Source organism: Linepithema humile, chromosome 3 (genome assembly GCF_040581485.1).
Source record: "Linepithema humile isolate Giens D197 chromosome 3, Lhum_UNIL_v1.0, whole genome shotgun sequence".
In the NCBI taxonomy this organism is placed as follows: domain Eukaryota; kingdom Metazoa; phylum Arthropoda; class Insecta; order Hymenoptera; family Formicidae; genus Linepithema; species Linepithema humile.
This window is the reverse complement of record NC_090130.1, coordinates 19,512,870-19,523,356: the sequence shown is the minus strand read 5'-3', so window position 1 is coordinate 19,523,356 and position 10,487 is coordinate 19,512,870. Positions and strand designations below refer to the sequence as shown.

Here is a 10,487-nt window from a genome sequence, read left to right as displayed (position 1 = left end):
GTAACTATGGTGAACGTTAATCCATAAAGATAAATGTGGAAACGCTCCACCGTTCGAACTATTGCTAACATCTCGAGTTCAAAACTATGATAGCGTGATTCGGCCTGATTTGTCGTTTGGCTGTAATACGCTATCGGTGACCATTGGCCCTCCTCTTGTTTTTGCAAGAGAATCGCTCCCAAACCGTGTGCACTTGCGTCTGTGTGCAGCTGCGTTTCTTTTGCGGGATTATAAATTGCGAGGATCGGATACGAAGTTAAGAATCGTTTAAGCGCGTCGTACGCTTGCCGGCATTCCGGGCTGAAAACGAATTTGGAATCCTTTTTAAGTAAATTATAGAGAGGCTTGGCAATTAATGAATAACCTTTTATAAACCGCCGGAAATAGTTTGTTAAGCCTAGAAATCGTTGCAATTGGAGGACGGTTTTTAGTTGCGGAAATTTAGAGATTGATTCGGTGTGTCTATCCGAAATAGTTATTGAATTGCGAGCAATTATATATCCGAGATATTCAATTTTCCGTTTGATTTTTCTAATTATTTTTTTTATGAAATTAGAAAAAAATATAGTAATAATTAGGAAAAGTAAATAAAACGGCAAATATATACAATATATACAAAAATTTATTTATCTTAAAACAATTACAAATTAAATAAATTAAAAACTAAACACGAACTTATTCTAGATTTGGGGCATTTAAGCCTCTATAAATGTAATCTTTTTGCCATGGCACTTCACCAGAAGGTGTCAATAAGTAGTTTGCTATGGCATCTCGTTACTGATACGCTTTCCTTGTTGCTCTGTGAGCAGTACTTGATTTGATACATGTGATACCTGCGGAATAACTATCTCTCCATTTTCCAGAAATAATAGTTCCATCTGCTTGCTCCGTGTCTACAAAATTGGAAGGACAATACATTCTATTGTCAACTGAACTTATATCATTAACGGTTTTCAAAAAATTATGAAGACATATTGTCGCCATTATTATTTTGTCCACAGTTTTTGGATGCATGCAAATAGGTTTTCTAAAGATTCGCCACCGCGATACAAGAATTTCAAAAGTGTTTTCAATTATTCTCCTTGCACGTGATAATCTGCAGTTAAATATTGTTTTCTTGGCTTCTAGGTTTCGACCAGAATATGGTCTCATCATATTTTTGGATAACTGAAATGCTTCGTCTCTAACAAAAAAGTATGACGTTTTTATGGAACTTCCAGGTAAATTGGCTTCGCCACGTGGTAAATTTAAGTTACTATTGAACAAAGCTTTGCCAAATTCGGATCTGGAAAACACTGCTGCATCATTGTTACTGCCGTATGCTCCACAATCTATCACCGTAAATTTGTAATTATTGTCACATGCTGCCATTAATACAACGCTAAACGTTTTTTTGTAATTGTAAAATAGGCTTCCAGAGTTGGGTGGCGCTTGGATTTGCACATGCTTGCCATCAACTGCTCCGCAACAATTTGGAAAGTTCCAATCTTTCCAAAATCCGTCACATATTTGAATCCATTCTTCTTCAGTAGGAGCTTTGAGATATATCGGTGCTAAAATATTTGTAATTACAGCTCAAGTTTCTTTAATTATGTTGCGTGCTGTTGATTCTTCGATTCTATAGGCTAATGCAATAGACAACATTTGGTCTCCTATGGCAAGATATCTAGAATAATAAAATGGGTTGGATACTTCTCTCTCATTTAATATATATTACTACACATATTATAAATATGATATTATAAATGCACGTACCTCAAAGTTAAAACAAGACGTTGCTCAGGTACTAATGCTCGATGATTTTTTTTTTATAAAAAGGATTTTATTAATGCTAAAAGTTGATTAAATATAGGTTGAGACATCCTTGTCTAACGGAAAAACATGTCAGGATCATCTTTCATCTCTTGAAATAAATGATGAAAGTCACCTTGCATAGTACGTATTGAATTAATGGGTCGAACCCAATACTTTCGATTAACCCAACGAACTGATTTTTGTTTATTGTTTAATATGGTATATAAACCGGTGATGATTACAAATAACGCTTGCCTTAATAAAAATTCTATGTTGTCCATCGTCTGTACAAATATTACATAGTACTTAAAAAAGGAGTAAAAATATTAATATTAAAAATATTTACTATATCCCGGTAAAAAATTTCTCATATATAATCATGTAGCATTTAATAAAGTTATACAATATTTTACATAATTGTGTAAAAATATGTATAATTATACATGACGAAATATAAAACGTTATATATATATATATATATATATAAATGGAGCGACTGCAGTATAGAATTACATGTAAGTACTTTTTATATATACTTATATATAATGTCCACAATATTTTATATATAATTATATATGAATCTCTGTTAGTCTAATATATGATTATGTATAAGTCTTGCATCATGTATAAACATATATAAGTAAGAAGCAAATTTCAGATATAGTCATACGCAATTGTATATGATTTTGTATAAACGAGAAATTCTGGCTAATTGTGTCACTTTTTCCTTAATTTCACTTAATGCCTTGATTTAAAAATATTTTACTTTTCTAAAAGTTTCTATACCTTTTTCTCATTGCGCGCGTGCATGCAAAAGAGGAATATAAACAAAATAAAATAAAAAAACACTATTTTACATTTATAAGAAATATATGTTATTTATTGTATTTCTAAATAATATGAGAAAAATAAATAACATGAGATATAAATACATTTTATGAATGATACAAATAGTTCGAAAATTAGTGCTTGGGGTATTTAAAGAAGAGATTTTTAAGAAAGGACCTCATCAAGTCACTCTTACTGCCCATACAGCACAGAACATTGCAATTACATTGCAGCAATGTTACAATCTTGCAAGTTGCAATGTAATATTGTTGAGACATTATTGCAACCTGTAATTGTAATATTTCATGAGAATGTGACAGCAACATTCCAGTAACATTGCAATAGCAATATTCGATAATTGCTAGTTCGTTCGTTTACCGCTATGCGACGCGCGTTGCAAAATCTATCTCGTATTTAAGTTTTAGTCATGATGATTATATGAAACTTGCAAAGAGTGGCTAGTAAGATTAAAGACATAGTAATTATTTTTATCAGTTTAATTTTTCTGATACGACCTCAACACAGGGAATTCAGATATTGAACTGATTGTTCAAAAATTGGACAGATAAATGTCCGAATAAATAAAAATATATGCAACATTATTCTAAGATTGCAATAACAATGCATTATTGCAAATTCATTACATTGCAATATTACTGTAATCTTTCGTTACAATCTTCCTAAAAGCGGACATTTTAACGTTGCTGCAATCCCACAGCAATGATGCAACAACATTTTGCAGTGAATTTGCAATATTGCAACATTGCGATGAAAGATTGATGCAATGTGTATGCAATCTTTGTGTACTGTATGAGTATATATATATATATATATGATGTGATGTATGTATGATTATGTACTTTATGTTTGCGCAATAAAAACACAACAAAATAAAACAAGAAAATGTATATTTACTCATACACACCTTTATATAATCATATATATTCATATTCATTTATATATAGGTGTATCTATTTATGTATGGACAAATTCGGTATATAATTTTGTATAATTAGATATGTACTATTTTTGTCTAATTATGTATGAGAAATTTTTTACCGGGATAATATAACATATAATTACATACATTAGATATTATGATAACAAGAATGATAAAAAGAACGACGAGATATCTTTAAGTGTCTTGACTTGCAGCAACCTAAATGGTATCATTCCTCATTAATACATATATATTTATGTAAAAGAAAAGTGCTTAATAATTGTATTTACCGCTGCTATAGAGAGTATATTGATGGAATCGGGAGAAGGACGAGTCACATCGGCACCGACAAGCATACAGCAAGAATTATTCTGTAGACACATTGGCCTGCAAAAACAATCATTTATCAAGATTATTATAAAAAATTCTTATAAAGTAATAAGGCAATAAGAAAATTTTATTTACTTACATTCTATTGAATATGGTTAAGAGGATGCTGGAGTGCCTGACGAACTCCGACGCGAAAGCGCCATCATTTCGATGGAACTAAAAATGAGAGTGATATTATCGGCATAAGTCATAATCTAAGTATGAATATATTGTGTATGCGTATGTGTGGTGCGTGTATATATTCGCATATTATTGTATAGCGCCTCTCTGATATTATCCTGGAACTAATCTTCTGTTATTTTTTCATCTGTTATACCGATATTAGACGCACACGTATGTAAAAATAGTCGGACAAGAATATTTTTTACATTAGACTTTTCAGCCCAATTTTAATGGTTACATAACATTCTATTCTGCAGTCCGCAATTCGGGCTGCTCTTATTCAGCGTCTTAAAACTGTTAAACTTTTATAAAAAACGAAAATAAATAGCTCTTGTAACGTCCCCATATTTTAGCAAGTAGATTTCCACTCGTAAATTTTTGTCTTAAACTTTCTAGTTTATCGCCTCTTGGAATTATCGCTCGCTGTATCAATAGCGCTCGACACATGTCGCCAGAAAGGCGCAACACGAAACCTTTCGCGTAACATAAACCCCTTGTTGCGTTTCAAAGCGTACGACTATAAATTATCTGTCGTCGCTCTCAAAACTTAGGTCCGGATATCACCTACGGTTTTATGTTAACCATACCACTCTCAAAACTTAGGTTCAAGTATCGCCTGCAGTTTTATATAAACCATGCCTCGAACATTCGATATTCTAAAGCGAGATTACATTCATGTGCGGTCCTATTGCATAGGACAAACCTTTGTCTCTGAAGATCCAGAGGAGTATAAATACGGGCCCTGCGATGCCGCCGAGTCAGTATTCAATTTTTCAGTAAGCCGTCAATACTCAGTCAGAGAGTCAGTTTCGGTCAAGTCGTTAGTTTTCGCATTCGCAATTTCAATTCTGACTCAGTCTCGGTCTAATTCTAATTCTAGTACTAGTTTCGTCCTAGTTCAGTACGGTTAATTTAAGTTCGGTTTATCAATTTTATATGTTCAACTACTTAATTCGCAAACTGCGCGTTCCATTTCTAGAACATAAGTGCTAATATGTTTGTAAGAATTCTTATCTTATAAGTTCATTTGAGTGAAATTTCATTTATAAACCAATGTACTCTTATTTTCATTTATAATTACATTTATTTGGTTGCTTTGAGAATTTTATCTTTAATTTCAAATCCTTAAACATTATTCCAATTTAGCGTGCGATCCTTAAATTCCAACGAATAATAAAAGGTAAAGACGTGTCGCGAAATAACTCTAGTGCAGTGATTCCTCGACCGCAAGATAACCAGCAACAATGACGCATCTGAAGATTCATCTCCATACGACTATCACCCTGCTACTGGAAGATCGAACCTGGAACCGATCGGGCGCCTTACAATTAGATTGAGTTATCACTGGCTTCAGGTACCATACAAGTCGACACCGGTGAGTCCGTTCCAAATTTATTTGCATGGGAAGGTTTAAAGTTAAAATCTGAGCAAGAGAAAATGCCAGATACCGAAGTAACATCTTCGCGCCCAGACTCAAATTGTAATTGTCGTTTCGTGTACTGTATCTTGGATAACGCGTGCTTGAATAGAAATACTGGCACGATATTGTGCCTCAATTGCTATCACGATTTATCAGAACCAACGCGAAATGATTTCGAACACGTCCTCGGACATCATTTGAATATCGGTTCTATAGTTCCATTAGCAAAGTGTCGTGTTTGTGGCCAGAACGTATCTCAACCTTTTCCAGTTCGTCACTGTCTCGCGTGTCTCAATCATTTTATAAGCCTAACAAATCAATTAACTCGAGAAGGACGAAGTGTTGTTAATCTTCCCGATCCTACCAGCGTTCTACTTGGCGGAGGCCCGGGAATACGTACGTTAGTTATAACCAGCTTATTAAATCAACCGTCTGATTAATCGAATTTTAAATAATTGATATGTGTGTGGGGAAACGTTACGCTTGTCGGTCGCCTCGATTGGAATATCTTTATAGGTACTCCTTAGCTAGTTGCGTTCGTGAAACCAGCTTCGTGAATCCTACGGCAAAAGAGCGTCTTTGCAAAGAATGCATCGCTAGCGAACCGATTGAATATAAAAGTTTATTCGTAGTTTTAAATGATAGGCATTACGCATCCGTCGGGCGTCGCCGCCCAAGATTACATTGCATTATTTGCCATCGCTACCTCGCGTTGATTCAACCGATTTCCGAGTGTCACGAATGCGAAGACAGGTACCTTAATTATATGCAAAATCTCGCTGAAAACGGAGAAAGTTTTTATGATCAGCGAAACCCAATGTTACTCTCTTAAATTTTCGGTCAACATATACTTGATGCATCTTAATGGTATTAAGCGATTCTTTCATTTCAAATGCATGATAATAAAACTTAAATAATTACACGTCAGTCACAATGGTTGATTACTATTTCTTACTACGTTGCTGCATTATTATCATATTCATTTTCTTGTGGTCTTACTCGGATTCATTATTCGCCTCTATTTAAATTAACTATTCATTAAAATACGGTCCTAATTACTACTATACACGTTGTTTTGCAGAGTCGCAACAAAATATCGATGCGATACTGCTTTCCTTAAGATTTATTATTTGAATTTATTATTCATTAAAATACGGTCCTAATTATTACTACACACGTTGTTTTGCAGAGTCGCAACAAAATATCGATGCGATACTGCTTTCCTTAAGATTTATTATTTGAATTTATTATTCATTAGAATACGGTCCTAATTATCGTTCATACACGCTGTTCGCGTAAGGAGCAACAAAATATCAATGCGATACTGGTTTCCTTTACGATTTATTATTTAAATTTATTATTCATTAGAATACGGTCGTAATTATTGGTCATACACGTTGTTCGCGTAAGGAGCAACAAAATATCAATGCGATACTGTTTTCCTTTACGATTTATTATTTAAATTTATTATTCATTAGAATACGGTCCTAATTATTGGTCATACACGTTGTTCGCGTAAGGAGCAACAAAATATCAATGCGATACTGCTTCCCTTACGATCTCTCATTTAATTTCGCTATCCATTAGAAAGGGATTTTGGTTACGATTTTTATATTAAACACAACATTTGTGTTTCACGTTCTTTTTCTGATCTTTTACTTTTTCATTGGTTCGTGAATCTTACCGATTGAGTCTCGCGTAAAGGTGCGAACACTACGTGTTACCGCCACCGCGCCGGGACGTGACACTCTATACAATATGTTATCCTAAGAGCAGAATAGAAATTAATAAATAGAAACAAATTTTGTTATTAATTCTTTTTTTTCCAAATAAAGTCGAGCAGCCCGAATTCCGTTTTTGTGTACACTTTACTCCTGCAAAAGGATTTACAATTCTATGCAACCAATAAAAAGATATTCTTGTTCGAAAAAATATAATGTCCGGCCGGTAACTCCAGCATCCCCTTAATTTATCAACAAGTCCGATAACATCTAAAGAACGAGAAATGGCACATAAAATAGAATCTATGCTGAAAGAAATGCGCGATGAGATACAAAATGGAAGTAGAAGAATCTTTAGATTATGAAAACGATAACGATATTCCAACAGCAGAGCAATTCGAACTAGGAGATAAAGAGGAAGAAGGTGAGCTATGGACGCAAATCCTAAAGTTATATGTACTACAGATGAACGTATTCCGTATGAATATGAAAAAAATGCAGTCGAATTTTGGAAAAGCAGTACAACAAGGCCAAGAACATTAGAAGGAGTAAAACAAAGATTTCGGAAAGTATATTCATTACGTCAATTACGACGATGGGAAATTCAAGTGAATCAAGGTGGCAGTAGATTCGAAAAATTAAAACAAATTTCGGAATATACATTAAATAATTTTCATACAGCTCTTGAAAATAGAATTATTGTTCACGACGCTGATTTAGCTCGATGGGCTATTCGGGCACAGGAAAATTTAAATGTACCAGAATTTACAGCTTCATCGCGATGGATACAAAAATTTAAAATAATACATAATATTGTATCTCGTAAAATAACAAAATTTATAAGAAAAACGTCTATATTGTCTAACATCGATTTTGAAGAAAAATGTAACACATTTATTGAAAACGTTAAATATCAAATAATAGAATATGGAGTTGAAAATATTTACAACAGTGATCAAAGCGGATTCCAATTAGAACTTCATGCCGGTCGTACATTGGCATATAAAGGAACAAAAAAGATTGAATCTGCAGTACAATCTGTATCGGCAACTACGCATAGCTATACTATACAACCTACTGTTTCAGCCGATGGTAGATTATTATCGCCTCTTTTTATTGTACTGAAAGAAGTTAGTGGAACATTTGGTCCCAGAGTGCAAGAAACAATGTTTAAGGCACCTAATATTTTTGTTACGGCTTTGAAATCCGGAAAATTAACAGCGCATCATTTTAAAATTTGGTTGCAAGACGTACTTTTTCCAAATGTAGGTCCAAAATCTGTTTTACTACTAGATTCATGGACTAAACTTTGGTCATTGTCCAAATATTATTCAAGAATCTAAACCAGAATCCACAGAAGATATTATTTTGTTGACTATACCAGCTGGAACAACAGGAAAAATACAACCATTGGATGTATATGGTTTTCGTTTGTGGAAGAATTTTATTAGACACTTTTCTGATACTGTAATGCTTTTAGGTCTGGAAGTCAATCTGCATGCAAGAAACACCATTTTAAAATTACAGTCATTGACTCAATTTTCATCGCCAAGATTCAGAAATTTATTAAAATACGCATGGTATAAAAGCGGGTACGTAATAAATAAGCCCGAAGAATTCGAAACACCAGTGGAATTTTGTTTCCATAAACAGTCAAAACCAACATGCGATATTTGTGGCGCACCTGTAATAATTACTTGCGCATGGTGCAAAAAGTCACTTTGTATAAATCACTTTTTTCACGAACATCACCTTTGTGATACGTTTGTTCCATAAATTCATCTGATTTTAATATATGTTAATATATGTATTATATTCAATATATGTAGTATGTTATTGTTGAAGGTAAAGTTGTAATTGTTTCGACATATATTATTATAAAAGAAATAAAATAATAAACAAACAAATGTTTCTAGTATTGATTAATAGAAAAACTTGAAATTAATTGGATTTTTTTGCATTACCATTGAAAAACAATAAATTGCATTTTAATTGTAAGATTTTTATTTATTTATTTTTCTTTCGATATAATCCACTCTTAAAAAAGGCATGAAAAATCGATACTCGAATGTATCAAAAGTATTGTTGACGCTTATCCGCGACGCTGATTGGTTATCTCGATTATTCTGACAGTTTGATAGTTTAAGAGCAAAGATTATTTTGACGGTTATTTAAAATTTTAAAAATTTTATTAAAATATGTAGATTTTATAATTATTAAATTATTATAATAAGTGCACGGGCGCAGCGCGCGCTTATATTGTTCTAGTATAACTATAAAAGTGTAATATAGAGGAGATGCCTTGGCAACAACTTTAGTGAACTTTGTTCTTTGATCAGAACATTTTTCCGAATACTTCATAACATGCTAATCTTTATTTCTAATTTTATTCATCTTATCAATTACACATGCGCGACAAACATCGATTACACAAGCGGCACAAACGATGCGTTATGCATATATACAGGGTGTCAATTAAGTTCCGGGACGGCTGAATATTTTCTCATGTAAGGTATTTTTGAAAAAGGTCAAGGTCATTTCTGAAGTAATTTTCAACGAGGAATTCAACGGTGACCTTCAATTTGACCTTGAGCTTGACCTTCAAGGTCATTTCAAGGTTAGGTTAGATTTTTTAAATAGAAACCCTTATTTTTGATTCCAAAATCTAATAGCTGGTGTCAAGAGCTTTTCAAAACACTATAATGAAGTTATTTTTCATTAAGTACTTTTCGAGTTATGAGGCTTGTAAATTACAGTATTTTGACATAAAATACAAAATATCTTGTAAAACATTCAATTTTTGGGAATCTTACCTTAATACTTTTATGCATAAAATAATGAGACGAATCAATTGGTATAAAGAAAACACATAGTTGCTTTCAAGAAAAAATATGTAGTTTGCAACATGCAACTGCATACTTTTTCTTGAAAGCAACTATGTGTTTTCTTTATACCAATTGATTCGTCTTATTATTTTATGCATAAAAGTATTAAGGTAAGATTCCCAAAAATTGAATGTTTTACAAGATATTTTGTATTTTATGTCAAAATACTGTAATTTACAAACCTCATAACTCGAAAAGTACTTAATAAAAAATAACTTCATTATAGTGTTTTGAAAAGCTCTTGACACCAGCTATTAGATTTTGGAATCAAAAATAGGGGTTTCTATTTAAAAAACCTAACCTAACCTTGAAATGACCTTAAAGATCAAGCTCAAGGTCAAATTGAA

At 32.8% G+C, this 10,487-nt stretch overlaps 2 pseudogenes; one reads left to right on the top strand and one right to left on the bottom strand.

Moving 5' to 3' along the window:
- Positions 1 to 644: 644 nt before the first annotated feature.
- Positions 645 to 1,894, bottom strand: LOC136999030 (uncharacterized; annotated as a pseudogene).
- A 5,415-nt stretch (positions 1,895 to 7,309) lies between these two features.
- LOC136998611 (uncharacterized) lies at positions 7,310 to 9,162 on the top strand (annotated as a pseudogene).
- The last annotated feature ends 1,325 nt before the right edge of the window (positions 9,163 to 10,487 follow it).